This window comes from Nyctereutes procyonoides, unplaced genomic scaffold, assembly GCF_905146905.1.
Source record: "Nyctereutes procyonoides isolate TBG_1078 unplaced genomic scaffold, NYPRO_anot_genome, whole genome shotgun sequence".
Taxonomy (NCBI): Eukaryota; Metazoa; Chordata; class Mammalia; order Carnivora; family Canidae; genus Nyctereutes; species Nyctereutes procyonoides.
Window position 1 is genome coordinate 16,110,796 of NW_026575117.1, and position 14,921 is coordinate 16,125,716.

General features: G+C 33.5%; 1 pseudogene; it reads right to left on the reverse strand.

Moving 5' to 3' along the window:
• The window catches only part of LOC129515210 (glyceraldehyde-3-phosphate dehydrogenase-like), a 130,911-nt pseudogene extending 121,098 nt beyond the window's left edge, over positions 1-9,813 (reverse strand).
• Positions 9,814-14,921: the final 5,108 nt, after the last annotated feature.

Here is a 14,921-nt window from a genome sequence, read left to right on the forward strand (position 1 = left end):
TATCTTACTAAATGCATCCTCCCAGTATCTGATTTGTTTCCCTCATTGGGACTTTTAACTCTAAATGTCCAGTTCTCAAATAAAAGTATTTTTAAATGAACTACTTATTTAGAACTACATAATTTAGCTGCCTTTGTTTTGCATTCCATGTACTTTTCCTCCTGAAAAAATGCAAGAGGTTTCAACTTGAATTAGAAGCTATAATTGAACAAACTTATTAATATAAAGTCTAGAAATGTCTGAGAAATTAATAATTGTTTTGATTAAACTATATTCATGTAGATGAATAAATGAATAATTCAGAGTTAATCAATCAACCCACACAAAACATTATTATAATAACACTTTAAAGTCACATATACCACAGATGATTTCTAGAAAAAAGTTCTATTCTCAAAAATAAATTTCTTTTCTTTTGCACTTATAATATCAATGAAATCTTGTTAGAAACACTTTGTCAAATTACATAATACTATTCTAAGATTGCCTGGTTTGACAGCACATAATTAAATAAAAGGAACTCAATGTGATATTTTCCTTCAAAAATGGGGCAGTATACTTGCCAGGGAATCTTTTTAGCAATACATTGACTAAATAAAGTATATGTAATAAAAATAATGTTAATTACTGCCAAAATACTTGGCTGAAATTTTATTTCTTTTTATTTTTTTTTTTGAAATTTTATTTCTTTAATATAGGGTTTTGTTTACTAGATAAGTGACATTAAACCACTAAAGGTGTTTATAGTAATCTGTTATCATACTATGTATTTCTGTGGTTATCTATTGTATTGTTTTCTGAGTCTTCCCTCTTCCCACTCCCCCCCCCCGCCCCCGACTTAGGCAATATAGTTAGACCACTGCCAATTTTGTTTAACTTTGTTTTAAACTACTCATTACTTTCAATTTTATGTTATTGTTTATTCTGGTCTCTATTTTATTTCTGATTTTTCTTTGTTATTTCTGTCCTCTACTAAAATTTAGTAGTAGTAGAAAAAATTCCTTTTTCTAGTTCATTGCAGTGTAATGGTAAGTTGCTTACTTAAACTTTTTTCTTAATACAAGCATTTACAGCATAAGTTTCACCCAGCATCTGTTTTTGCTGCATCCCATAGGTTTTGGAACATTTTCTTTTGTTTTGAGACAGATTTTGATTTGCCATCGGATTTCTTATTTGTCCCATTGCTTGTGCAGTAGTGTATTATTTAATATCTACATGTTAAATATTGAACATTTACATTGTAGATTCCAACTTTGTTTTATTGTTGATCTCTATAAAATTAAATTTTATACCATTGTTGTTAGAAAAACTATTTGATATGATTTCAGTCTTTTTTAAAAAAGAACAAAACTAAAATAGAAGTGAGATACTTATCAATCATTTGTCTGAATCAAATTGTGGAAGGATAACAAGCAGGCAAACAGATAAAAAAAAAGCCAACTTTTAGGGATGATATTGTGATTGAAATTAATCATGACTCAAACCAGTGGTTAGCTCACTCATTATGATAAAACTGGCTGCATGGTAGAAAATGACTTTTTCTACATTCTTAAAAATATGTTACTGTAGTAAGTTACATTGCCTGCTACTCTATGAGGCAGTGAAGATCAATTTAAATGTCCTCACAGTTAGCCACATGAAAACAAGCTCTCTTTGTATGTCTGGTATATAATATCAAATTCTATTTCCTAAAATTGAAGCACTGTTTTTCAAAACAAGGATTTTTATATAAGAGTAGTAGAAACATAGCCTCAGATAGGCCCTTTTTCAAATTTTAAAGATCATTTTTTCCCTAAAAGGTTTTAATTGGTTTGTGTGAATAAAAATTTCTGTGACCAAAGACATCTGAGAAATGGCGTAGATATTGCCTTGGAAATTTGTATTGCATATTATTGTATATAATTATATAAATCCTATAGTGAAGAAATATTTTAACTTTAATCTATTGATTCTAAATTTGTGTATCATATGTAAAAGAATTTCAATATAAAAATGGTACTGAAGGATATAAAAAGGAAATTCTCCTGCATGTGCCTTCAGGAAAATAAAGCTTAAGGACTAAGGAACTGATTTCCCATAAATGACTGATTTACAGCAAATTGATGATATTGGAACTTTCTTAAATAATAGCTCTTCAGGGGTTGCCCCTTTTCCACCTTGAGAAGGTTTACTTATGATTTCCAGAGACAGGAACAAGAAATTACCTATGTCAGGCTGGTCTCACAAAATAAGCTGAATTGAGCTTTGCTTGTGTGATTGGATTGCTTTTTGTCTGCTCAGGGGATTTTCAAAGCTGGTTTCCCTTTGTTTTTGATTTTAATGGATTGTAACTGAATTCTCCTCTCTTTACATTTCTTGCCCATAAATACAGCTACCCCAAGTCCTCAGTGAAGTCACCTTTACCTTGCTATTGTGTGTTCCAAATTGCATTCCTCTGCTATTCTCAAATAACCTCATCATTTTGACAATCAGACTTGCCTCAGTTTATCTCTTTATATTCAGGATGACATATGATTAAAAACAAAAGCCCTCATTGCACACAGTCACTATCCACACAAATATTTTCTCGCAAATTTCAGATTAAAAGAATACATATACAATCAATAAAACATTAGGATTAAATGTCCCAAATTTTCAAAAAAAAATCCCATAATTTCCTCTTCCTTCCTACTTTTCTTTCTTCTTTCTTTCTTTCTTTCTTTCTTTCTTCCTTCCTTCCTTCCTTCCTTCCTTCCTTCCTTCCTTCCTTCCTTCCTTTTTTTCTTTCTTTCTTCTTTCTTTCTTTCTTTCTTTCTTTCTTTCTTTCTTTCTTTCTTTCTTTTCTTTCCTTCCTCTTTCAGTGATGTACAAACAAGCCTAAAACCTTATTAACATTAGTACACTAATAAATTATAAATGAGATATAATTGCTTGTATCTGAAAAACTATAATAAATTGGAAAAGTAGTTAACACAAGCAGAAAAAGCTGAAGTATTATTTGTATGCAATGGTTTAGAAGATAAAACGTCTAATAATTATTTAATATATTGCTTAACTCTTCTGAAATCTTTTAACATTTTCTCAGAAGATCCATTTTCATTTTCTTAAGAATTGTGTTTATTTGAACTATATAAATTAACAGCATAATTAAAAGTTCTAATCTTAAGCATCTAGATGAAAATAATACTTATTAGCAAGAGCATAGTTGAAATCCATATCTGAATTTTCATAGTCTTCCTAGACTAGAAGCCTAGCTTTCAGTTTATCTCAACTTTCAACATGCCTTCATCACTAAAATTAATAATACCGAACTTTTGATTTAAAGTGACAGAAAGTGACTTCCTTTCCCTTGAACACTTAGAGGCCACAGTAGGGTTATTAATTGGTCTAATTTCAATATTGGTATATTTCAGGCCTGGGGGAGTGGAAGAAAGATGGCAGGGGGATAGCCAGTATGTGGACAGTCAAAGCACGTGCAACATTTTCTGATTAATTTTGCTATCTTATACGGGCGTGGTTCATGATGCTCCAAAATAAATACAAGTATTAATGTCAAAGATCACTGATCACAGATCACCATAACAAATGTAATAGTTTAATAATAATAGCGTTTGAAATGTTATGAGATTTACCAAAATGTGACTCAGAAATATGAAGTGAGAACATGCTGCTAGAAAAATGGCATTGATAGACTTGTTCGACTCAAGGTTGCCACAAAACTTCAATTTGTAAAAAAAATAAATATACGTATAAAAAATCACATAATATCTGTGGAGCACAATAAAGCAAGACACAATAAAGCAAGGTGTTTAATAATTTAGAAAATCCTGAGGAGCCCATCAACCAAAAAAACCTACAAGAGTAGCAAGGTCATGAGATACAAGATCAAATACATAAATCAATTGTATTTCTATATACTGACAATAAAAAAATCCAAAAATAAATGTACTAAAATATTTCTAGTGACAATAGCATCAAAAGGAATATAACATTTAAGAATAAAATTAAAGAAAGTGCAAAACTTATACACTGAAGTCTACAAAATATTGCTGATAGAAACTAAAGACCTAATAAATAGTAAGATACCTCATGTTCATAGATTGTAAGACTTAATGTTATTAAGATGGGGATATGTTCCAAATTTATCTATACATTCCTATCAAAATCCCTGATGGCTTCTTTTCAGAAATTGACAAACTGCTGCTAAAATTCATAAGAAATATCAAGAGACCCAAGAAAATCAGAGCAATTTTGTAAAATAACAAAGTTGGAGTACTTATACCTTTCAATTTTAAAACTTACTTCCAAGCTATGATTTCAACACAGATTAGTACTCGAATAACAATAGACATATAGATAGACTAGATATGAAATTCTAAAAATAAATTCATACATTAACAATCAACTGATTTTCAACAAGGGTGACTTTACCATTCAATGGGGGAAAGAATAGACTGTTTAACAACTGGTACTGGAACAATTGGATATCAACACACAAAAGAATAAAGTTGAACCTCATACCAGATACAAAAATCAACTCAAAAAATAAATACAAAGATACAAAAATAAATACAAAAAATAAATCGAAGAACTATATATGAGATCTAAAACTATGAGAATCTTATGGGAAAATATAAGTATAAATCATCGGGTCCTTGATTAAGCAGCGGTTTCTTGGCTGTGACACTTAAAGCATAATTAGTCAAAGAAAAAAATAGATAAATTGGACTTCATCAAAATTATAACTTTCGTGTTTCAAAGGTCAGTCTCAAGAAAGTTAAAAGACAACCCATAGATTAGTTTGAATATTTGAAAATTTTAAAAAGATTATATATTTGGTAAGAGTCTAGTATCAGAATATAGAAAGTGCTATTACAGCTCAAAAATAAAAAGACAAATAACTCAGTTAAAAATTGACAAATGATTTGAATAGATATTACTCCAAAGAAAATACATGAATTGCCATTAAACACACAAAACATGTTCTAAATCATTAGTCGTTAGAGAATGCAAATCAAAATGATTATGAATTACCATTTCATACTCATGAGGATGGCAATAATGAAAAAAGATGGACAAAGGCAAGTGTTAATTATAATGCTGAGAAACTGGAACCCTCATACATTGCTGGTAAGAATGTAATACATAACAGTCACTTTGGAAAACATCTTTGCAATTCTTTAGAACATTCCAGAGAGTCACCATTTGACCCAGAAATTTCTGTTCAGTTATATATCCAAGAGAATAGACAACCTATGTTCACACAAAAAACTATACAGAATTGTTCATTTTATTGATAATAGCCAGAGTGAAAACACCTCAAATGCCCATCAACGGATGAATGGATAAACAAAAAATGGAATATTGACATGAGAGAAAAATAATCAGCCACAAAGACCGCTGAAGTACTGATCCCTGCTACAAATTGAATGAAATATGAAAAGATATGCAAAATGAAAGAAAAAAAAAAGACACAGAAAGCCACTTATTGTAGATTCCATCCATGTGAATTTTCTGAATATCCAGTCCATACAAACAAATTAAATTAGTGTTTCCCAGGAAGGTTCCCTCAGGAGAGTGGGGATTTCATTTTGGGTGATGAAAATATTCTGGAATTAGATAGTGTAATGTTTGTGAAGCCTTGTGAACTTATTAAAGCCTCTGAGTTTTAAATTTTAAGTACATGGATTTTACGGTATGTGGATTACGTTTCTATTAAAGAATATGAGAGGAGTATCTGAACCAAGCAAAATTGACATGAAAATCCATAATGCTGCTGCAGGGTAGTTCATGGATCAGAGAAAATGGAAAGTGTTAAGGTTTTGCAAAAGTGTGAAAATATCAGCAAATATTAGCCTTGAAAAGGAATGGACTCCATCCTGAATGGGGATCAAAGCAAGTAAATCTAAGAACGAATAGAACAGGATTGAGCACAGAGGAGATAGGAGAAAAGGACATTGGACATTCTGTGGCAAAAGAGGTGGCCAAATTCTTGTCTTGAAAGCTTCATTCATTAATAAATTACCTGTTACTAATACAGATAAACCCTTGACTAAGAAACTGGGCAAATAGCCTTTACCTGTATCACTAACCAGTAGCCTCCTCTACCAATAGCTGGCTTATGAAAATCCAACTTTTTATAAATGAATTCTGTCATAAAACTAATCTATAAAAAATAAGTACAGATCATTGCTCAGTAAAGAGAAAGAAGCAAAATAAAGAGTTGATATTATGACAAAATTTTAAACATAAAATACATATTTTTCTAAAGCCAGAAATAAGAGTTGACTGCCAAGCAGCAGGAGAGTGTGAAACTGCAATAAAATGTTTCAGTTAATGTGGCAGATTATATTCTTCAAGTAGGGCTACAACACTATGCCCTGTCCCATATGCTCTTCTAGAACCATGACATTCCCCCATTATAGAATAAAGTCTACGTTCTTCCATTTGAGTCTTGGCAAGCTCTTATAACCACATCCAGTACTAGCATATAGCAGAAGTGAAAACATTCAACTTCTGAGGAAAGTTGTAGAAGGCAATATGATCTCTGCCATTACCTCAAATTTTGATTTCTGGAATGCTTGCCTTTGCAAAGCAGGTACCTTGCTGTGAGGAAGCCCAATTGAGATAGAGGGGTCCACATGGAAAGCATCATTCAGATGTCAGCTACGAGTAAGCCGTCTCTCAAGAGGATCTTCCAGCCCTAGGCAAACCAGTCAAATCAATGCCAAGGGAGTGGAGACATACATTTTTCTCCAAGCCCTTCTGAAGCAACAGAGTTGAAGCAAAATAAGTGAGTATTTTGTTTTCCCAATGTTCCAAGATTGAGGATAGTTTATTATGTAGTAATAGATAATTAAGAAGGTAAAGAAAAGGGAAACAGTTTATTATGTAGTAATAGATAATTAAGAAGGTAAAGAAGAAAAGGGAAAACCTCATTTCAGAAAAGAAAAAAATATAAAAATAACAGGCAAGAAGATACACCATTGAAAGAATATGAAGGGACATAACAGATAGTAATAAGAAAAGCCAAGAAAATGAAATAAAGTGGTAAGTAGGAGTAGAGAGGATGTGGTAGGTATAGAAGAAAAGCTAAGACAAAATTCATGTGTGACTGGGATACGTATAAAGAAGAAAAACAAAAAATGAAGCAGAACAAAGTTTCATACTATGTACCTGTGAGTGTCAATAAAGAAAAGTCAACAATGAGATATAACATCATAGATGTGATGGAGTTTAAAGATAAAAAGAGAACTTTTAAAAAAATATTTTATCTATTTATTCATGATTGACAGAGAGAGAGGCAGAGGGAGAAGCAGGCTCCATGCAGGGAGCCAGACTTGGGACTTGATCCCGGGTCTCCAGGATCATGCCCTGGACTGAAGGTTGCGCTGAACCGCTGAGCCAACTGGGCTGCCCAAGAGATCTTTTATATATTATGCAGACATCAACTTATTAAAATGGGAAGAAAATCATGTTAGCATCAGAGTTTTACTTTAATAATCGATAAGCAAAAACATCTGTGAGAAATTCAAAGAAAAAAAGTCTGAGCCAAGGAGAATTTCAATTATTATGGCAATAGACATATAATTTTGAAAGTGTAACTTCTCAGGAAATACTACTGTTCCCAGAAACTCTTCCTTGAAAGTCTTGCAGAGTAAAAGTTCCATATGACTGGAGAAGCTTCGGAAAAATTATTGAGTACATTTAACTGTTGAACTCTTAAGACAGAGGCAGAAATATGAATGATAGGCAAACAATCTGGCAATTAAAGAGTGTCAGGTCATGTCACAAGTCCTATTATCTTGTCCAAAGACAAGGTACATGGTGGGACACCTGGGTGGCTCAGGGGTTGAGCGTCTGCCTTTGGCTCAGGGAATGATCCCGGGATCCTGGATCAAGTTCCACATCGGGCTCCCGCAGAGAGCCTCCTTCTCCCTCTGGCTATATATCTGCCTCTCTCTCTGTGTTTCTCATGAATAAATAAATAAAATCTTAAAAAAAAAAAAAACAACAGCAAAGACAAGGCACATGGTGAAGAGTTAACATTTGCATCCACAACTTCAATGCAGGGTTAAAGAAAAATGCTAATTAGAATAGGGCTTGCTCCTAAGCCTCCTCCAGAGATATGTTGTTTGGAGGAAGACTCAAACAGATTCTACAGAACTGCCTGTCTTAGATGGTAAATTTGATAGATTTATTGGAAGTCATTTTCTAGCATAATTTGATAGAACAGAACAGGAAGTCATGAAGAGACTGGAACAGGGTAGTATCTTCAGGAAACATCAGAAAAGCTACACTCTCTCTCCCTGCCACAGCCATTACCAGACATCAGATTCAGCTTGAGCACAAATGAGTGAAAGAGAGAAGCACCAGAAATATGTGGTGGTCTAAGTCATATTCCTCTTATGCAGTATGCACTCCCTCACCACCAAAATTCTGAGATTTCACCATGATGTCCTTGGGTCATATGTGGAACTTCTACTTGAGAAATATTCCCTAGCTTCTCATTCGTATCCAAGTCAATTTTCTTTCTTTTTTTAAAAGTTTGCTTATTCATGAGAGACACACAGAGAGAGGCAGAGACGTAGGCAGAGGGAGAAGCAGGCTCCTTGCAGGGAGCCCGATGTGGGACTTGATCCTGGACCCCGGGATCATGACCTGAGCCAAAGGCAGATGCTCAACCACTGAGCCACCCAAGTGCCGCTTCAAGTCAATTTTCTTAGTTAGAACTTGGGAATTGCCTTGACTCCAATCTACTATCCTATCTTCACAACCATTTATTAGTTGTAGGACCTTTAATTACAGTCATTCCAGAATGAAGATAGCCATAAGCATGCATAGCCTGTTTTATCAACTGGAAAGCAAAATACACACAATAGGCAAAGGCAATGGAAGTGGGTTTTACTGGTTTGGTCAACAATAGGAAATCAGAAGGTAATAGGGCCTCCATCTGGTCTTCCACCACTTCTGGGCTTCAGTTCAGACTTCTCAATAGCTCAAAAGAGTCAAGGAAAGGGGCAAAAGAGTGACACAAGTGTGGACACCTAGGCTTGTATCCTTGTATACTTCAGAAGTAGTATTCCAGACACTGATCCATTATTTGATTCCTTGATCCCTACTATATGGCTGAAAGTATCCATTCAAGGGATAGATAGCTGTAGGAAATGTAGCATTAGGAATCTGTCTACTGGGCAGCCTGGTGGCTCGGTGGTTTAGCACCACCTTCAGTCCGGGGTGTGATCCTGGAGACCTGGGATGGAGTCCCGCGTGGGGCTCCCTGCATGGAGCCTGCTTCTCCCTTTGCCTGTGTCTCTGCTTCTCTCTCTCTCTCTGTCTCTCATGAATAAATAAATAAAATCTTTGAAAAAAAATAATCTGTCAACTCTGACTGTGAGTAGGTGGTTAGTGCTAGTCTTGTATAATTTATCTTTCAGGCAGATCTACCTGCTTTCTAAAGGGGATAGTGGGTGCCACTGGCAAGCAATCAAAGGCATATGACCAAGAAGCACAAAAACTAAGGACAATTTTACTGGGAGAAATTTGCAGAGAGAGAAGAAATGCAGGTGCTGGAAGCTGTCTGCGGTGGGGTAGTGCTCAGTGACATGTCAGGGCCAGACTTCAGACAATGAGGTTAGAACCTCCTCACATAAGTTCTAGGATGTAAACACTGCACAGCTGGCAAAACTTTACCTCATCCCTCAGCCGCATTGGGGATAAATTCAACCCCTTAACCTTCAGCTGAATTATGCAGCAGAACCATGGCTTCCAATCTTCACCGTTCCACTTCACCCTTCGTGGTAAAAGAGCAGCATAATTGTCTAATGTGTCCATGGATGGGACTCCAGAGTTGTTGTTGCAGCTGACACAATGACACTGATCAAATCTTTAATTTAGCAGCATCCATTGCCTTGACACCAGGTACAGTAGGATTACATTAAGCAATTTTCAGTTCCCAAACATCCCCACTATGAAGTATCTTGGCTTTCACTTTGAAAGGACTTCCTGAAGAATATTAGTCTTTGCTTAGTTAATTTTTGCCTCTTGAAACAGCTAAGTGATATTAAGAAAGACAAATACTTTTACCATAGCAAATCTTCATTCTTGCTGAAATTACAGATTCAACATATCAAGGGGGGGGGGGCTTTATTGATTGTAGCTCTTCCATGACTCAGGCTGATGGAGACTCAACATGGAGCTTCAGTGGCATAATGAATCAAAAAAAGTCTTCAAATTCTGTTGGGAATTTATGCATATCATTTCTGCTCTTATTTAATCAGAAAACTCAAGTCATAGGCTTAGGCGAAACTTAAATAAAAACAAAGATTTCCCTGATGATAGTAAAGAATAATAATATCTCAGAGTAGTTTTAATTTTCTGATTTCCAAAGAGGTTCAGTTTACTTCCACATTTCTCTTGGTCATTTAGATATGTTATTTTGTAAGTAGCTTTTTTTTTTAAAAGATTTTATTTATTTATTCATGAGAGAGAGAGAGAGGGCAGAGACACAGGCAGAGGGAGAAGCAGGCTCCATGCAGGGAGCCCGACATGGGACTCATCCCAGGACTCCAGGATCAGGTCCTGAGCCGAGAGCAGACACTAAACTGCTGAGCCACCCAGGGATTCCCTGTAAGTAGCTTTTTAATTCTCTTGCTCATTTGTCTATTAATTTATCTATCATTATCTCCTCTTTTTCTAACTTGTAGGATCTATCTATCCATCTACATATCAATCAATTATCTACATATAGAGATATTATAACTCCATTGTTGATTATAAGTCCTGCAAATGTTTTTTTAATAGACAGGAATTCTTAATTTAATGAAATACAATTTATTAACTTTTACCAGGTTTCTTTCTAGTAGTGCATTTTTATTTCTCTTACAAATCAAGAAGTAGAAATTAAGTGTATTTAAGAGCCAACAAAATAAATTAAAATAGACCACTAACATTGATTCCTATTGGAAGAATTTGAGGGGGGAAGGGAATAAAAATTTCTAAGCCAAATTTTGTACTTATAAAAGGGAACCAATACACACAGAAAGGGAGGGGACATAAGGTTTTATACTAGGCTATAGGTATAAAGGTTACCATAAGAGTAAAAATGTTTTTCTAAATATCAGAGGATATTTACATAGAATGAAATGCGTTTATATTTATGCTTGCATGTTTTACATGTAAAGTATACTACACAAAAAGAGTAAAGGTGAATTAAAATGACAAAAAGGAGTCCAAACATGTTATTTTTGTCAATAAAAAAAATTTAGCTTACCTCTCTTACAAGAGAAAATTATTTTCAGATTGAGGTATAGATAAAATCTCACCAAATGCTCCATACCAGAGACACCTAAAGTTAATTTATTAGGAGGCTTGACAATAAAAAGACAAAGTTATATACATGCAAAAAGGAAAAGTAAATAGAATGCTTTAATATTAGATATGAAGAAAGAAGAATAAAATGTGTTGAACAAAACAACACACATAACTTTTAATATTAAAGACTATTACTCACTATGAAGATGTTATATTTTTGAACTACTTACATAGCAGTGAATTTCATATAATATAAATGACAAGAATTCAGTTATAGCTAGTTAGAAACACATTGGTAACAGGTGACTTTCATATAACTTTCTTAGTCTTAGCAGATAAAATATCAAAAATAAAATATGCAGAGAAAAACCTAAATATCAGAACCAATAAGGTAAACTTTCAAGGTATATAATAAATTCTGTGTTACAGTAAAATTCTTCAAGTATTTATTGAAAATTTACAAATGTGACCCAGTATTATTACGCCACAAATAAAGTTTATGATACTTGTAATGTGCAACTTGATTTCTTATTGTGCTTTCCATTGTCTCATCTCTGGTTCTGAGTCACTTTTGATAAAAGATACAGTTTAAATGTTCATTATTGAAAGCTTATCACAATTCTAAATAATAGTGAAAACAGAAAAGCAAGTATAATCTATCTTTTTAATGAAAAACCAGAATGTTTTGAAAGAACAGTTGGTGTGAATTCATTACTGATAAATAATTAATGAGGTCTGAGAGCATTTTAATGGTAGATGACTTTGCTTTAGGCTGGGGGAAAAAGAAAAAAAAAACTTGGTCCTTAGTTAGCAAATTATTTAGAAGTACTGATACAATATTAGTAATGACTTCATGCTTGAATTAAAGGCAGGATTGATGATGAAAAGGTTTACATAAAAAGTCTTCAGTAAAAAATAATAGTTCAAGTTGATGAATGGGTTAGAATATCTGATGTACAAAGGTGTAATAATAATAATAAACCTAAGATATCTCTACTTAATAATTTACCCAAGTGAGATGAAGAAAAAAGTGTTTTAAATATATTGCATTGGCAAAGTAAGAAATTAGTGTCTGTTACACTTTATCTGTTTATGACTATTTAATTTACTAAAACTAAGGCATAAGGCTTCATATTGAATGGTAAAATATTGACATCATCCTTGTTATGCACTATACTTATGTAATTTTAATAAATATCAATTGAATATTTTAAATTCATGTACTTCTTATTACTCAGTTTATTTTAGAAGCACTTAACTGACTTCAGGAGGCATGAATATGGCCCAGTTTGTGCACAATGCTTTCTATCACTATTTTCAATAACTTTATTGTTGATTTCCAGATATCCCTGTAACTAACTGTGAAAATCTGTGGTGTCTGACTTCATCTTATTGGAATTCCCTATGGCTCAGAAGGAAATGTCATTTCTGTTTTCTAAGACTGTTCACTATTTAGCCATCCTTGCAAAGTTCGTCTGGAACGAAGAGCCAGTGCCTCTTCTTGCATGACATGCAGCAATATGATAGACCCATAGAGAATTTTCTCCCAATACTGACTCACCATAACCACTTTACCCACAGCTGTGCATTAGGTCAATATTATCCTTCAGCTTTAAATAACAACATCTGGATGCCACAGTTACAATGAGAATTTAGAGACCACGATCTTATACAATTAAATTTTCTAATATTTATATTTCTTTGTGTGATTTCCAAAATAATGTACTTAGTGTTTTTAAAAATCTAAAGTCAGGTAAGACTCAGCGTTATCTTCATGTAGCCGACAGCTGAAAGTGGAAACTGTGATACAGCACAAATAACATAAAGTGGAGAAGTTAGTAAAATAAATAAGGAAGTTGCAAAAAAGGAAGAAGAAATAAAGAGAGGAAAAAAAGAAGAAAAGAAAGAAAGAAAGAAAGAAAGAAAGAAAGAAAGAAAGAAAGAAAGAAAGAAGAAAGAAAGAAAGAAGAAAGAAAGAAAGAAAGAAAGAAAGAAAGAAAGAAAGAAAGAAAGAAAGAAGAAAGAAAAGAAAGAAGAGAAAAAGAGAAAGAAAAATAGAGAGAGAGAATGAGAGAGAGAGAAAGAAAGAGAGAAAGGAGAAAAAAAGGAAAGAAAGGGAGATCTTGCTACTGTTTGGAGCCATCAGCAATTCTAGAATAGCTCTCTGAGAAGAACGATGAATACAATTTTGATTAAGAGAGTTAGTGGGCAGCTTTTCAATGGTATAAGAAAACATTTTTCTTTGTAATTGATACTTATACTTTTCTGCGTGGAAGAGTTAAACTTATGACTTTTAAAAACATCAATGCAGGGGCTCCTGGTGGCTCAGTTAGCTAAGCATCTGCCTTCAGCTCAGGTCATGATTTCAGGGTACTGGGATCAAGTCCCCAGTCAGGCTCTCTGCTCAACAGGGAGTCTGCTTGCCCCTCCCACTGCTCCTGCTCTTTGTCTCAAATAAAAAATAATATCTTTGGGATGCCTGGGTGGCTCAGTGGTTGAGCATCTGCCTTTGCTTCCGAAGTTGCTGGATTGAATCCCACATCAGGCTCCTTCATGGAAGCCTGCTTCTCCTCCCTCTGCCTGTTTCTCTGCCTCTCTCTGTGTCTCTTATGAATAAATAAATAAAATCTTTAGTAAATAAATAAATAAATAAATAGATAAATAAAATCTTTGAGAAAATAAATAAAAAATCAATGTAGTGACTTAACCATTAGAAATGCATATTTTTCTGAAATAGAAGTATCGTTGTTTAGGGCACCCTATCTTTGCACTGCTGATGTGGTTGAAATTTATTCAGTCATAAAATGCAGTTTATAGACAAAAGACAAAAACTCTTCATTTGGATTCATTTCCTAATTAATGAAAGCTTCTTTGTTTATATTATTTTTTAACCTTATATAAACTCAACAAATCCATGGTTGCTTTATTCATTTTTACCTGTTTGTATAGGAACTTGCATTGAAATTGTTGTCAGGAGTCTTTTTCTTTCTTTAGTACTTGTGTCATAAGGGCCTGTACATTAGAATACTTTTACTCTAATTATGTTTGCAGAGACAAAGGATAGATTTTGGCAATGTGAACAGATTCCGGGAGCAGCATTTATTGATACGGTAATTTGTGTTAAGCAGATTTAACTTTAAAATAGCAATTGGGCAAGTAAGAGGCAGTGAATAATATCTTTTTCTGTGTGACGATAGAATAAAAATATGAGACAGTTTTTTTGACTAATTAGTAGTGTATAAGTCACTACGTCATACTTGTCTAGTTTCTTGATGCAGATGGTCACAAGCAATAACCCATGTACATCTTATGGTAACTACTGAACTGTGTTCATAATTAATAATTAAATATTTCACAGGATAAGTTTCCTTTTTCTGCTTATGCAAGGTTTTCAAATATTAGACATATTTAGATTCTTGTAGAAAAGAAATAGATACATTATATGGAACCAAAAAAACACCAACAATTTAAAATATTTTTCCCGGGATCTGTACAATCTAGTACAAAGACTGCATAATTTAGATTCTGATTAAGCTGAGTTCCAATTTCACTCTTACATTTGCTAATGGTGTAATCATAGAAATGTGTTTCTTTTATTTCTTTACTACAATTTAATAAATAAGGAATAT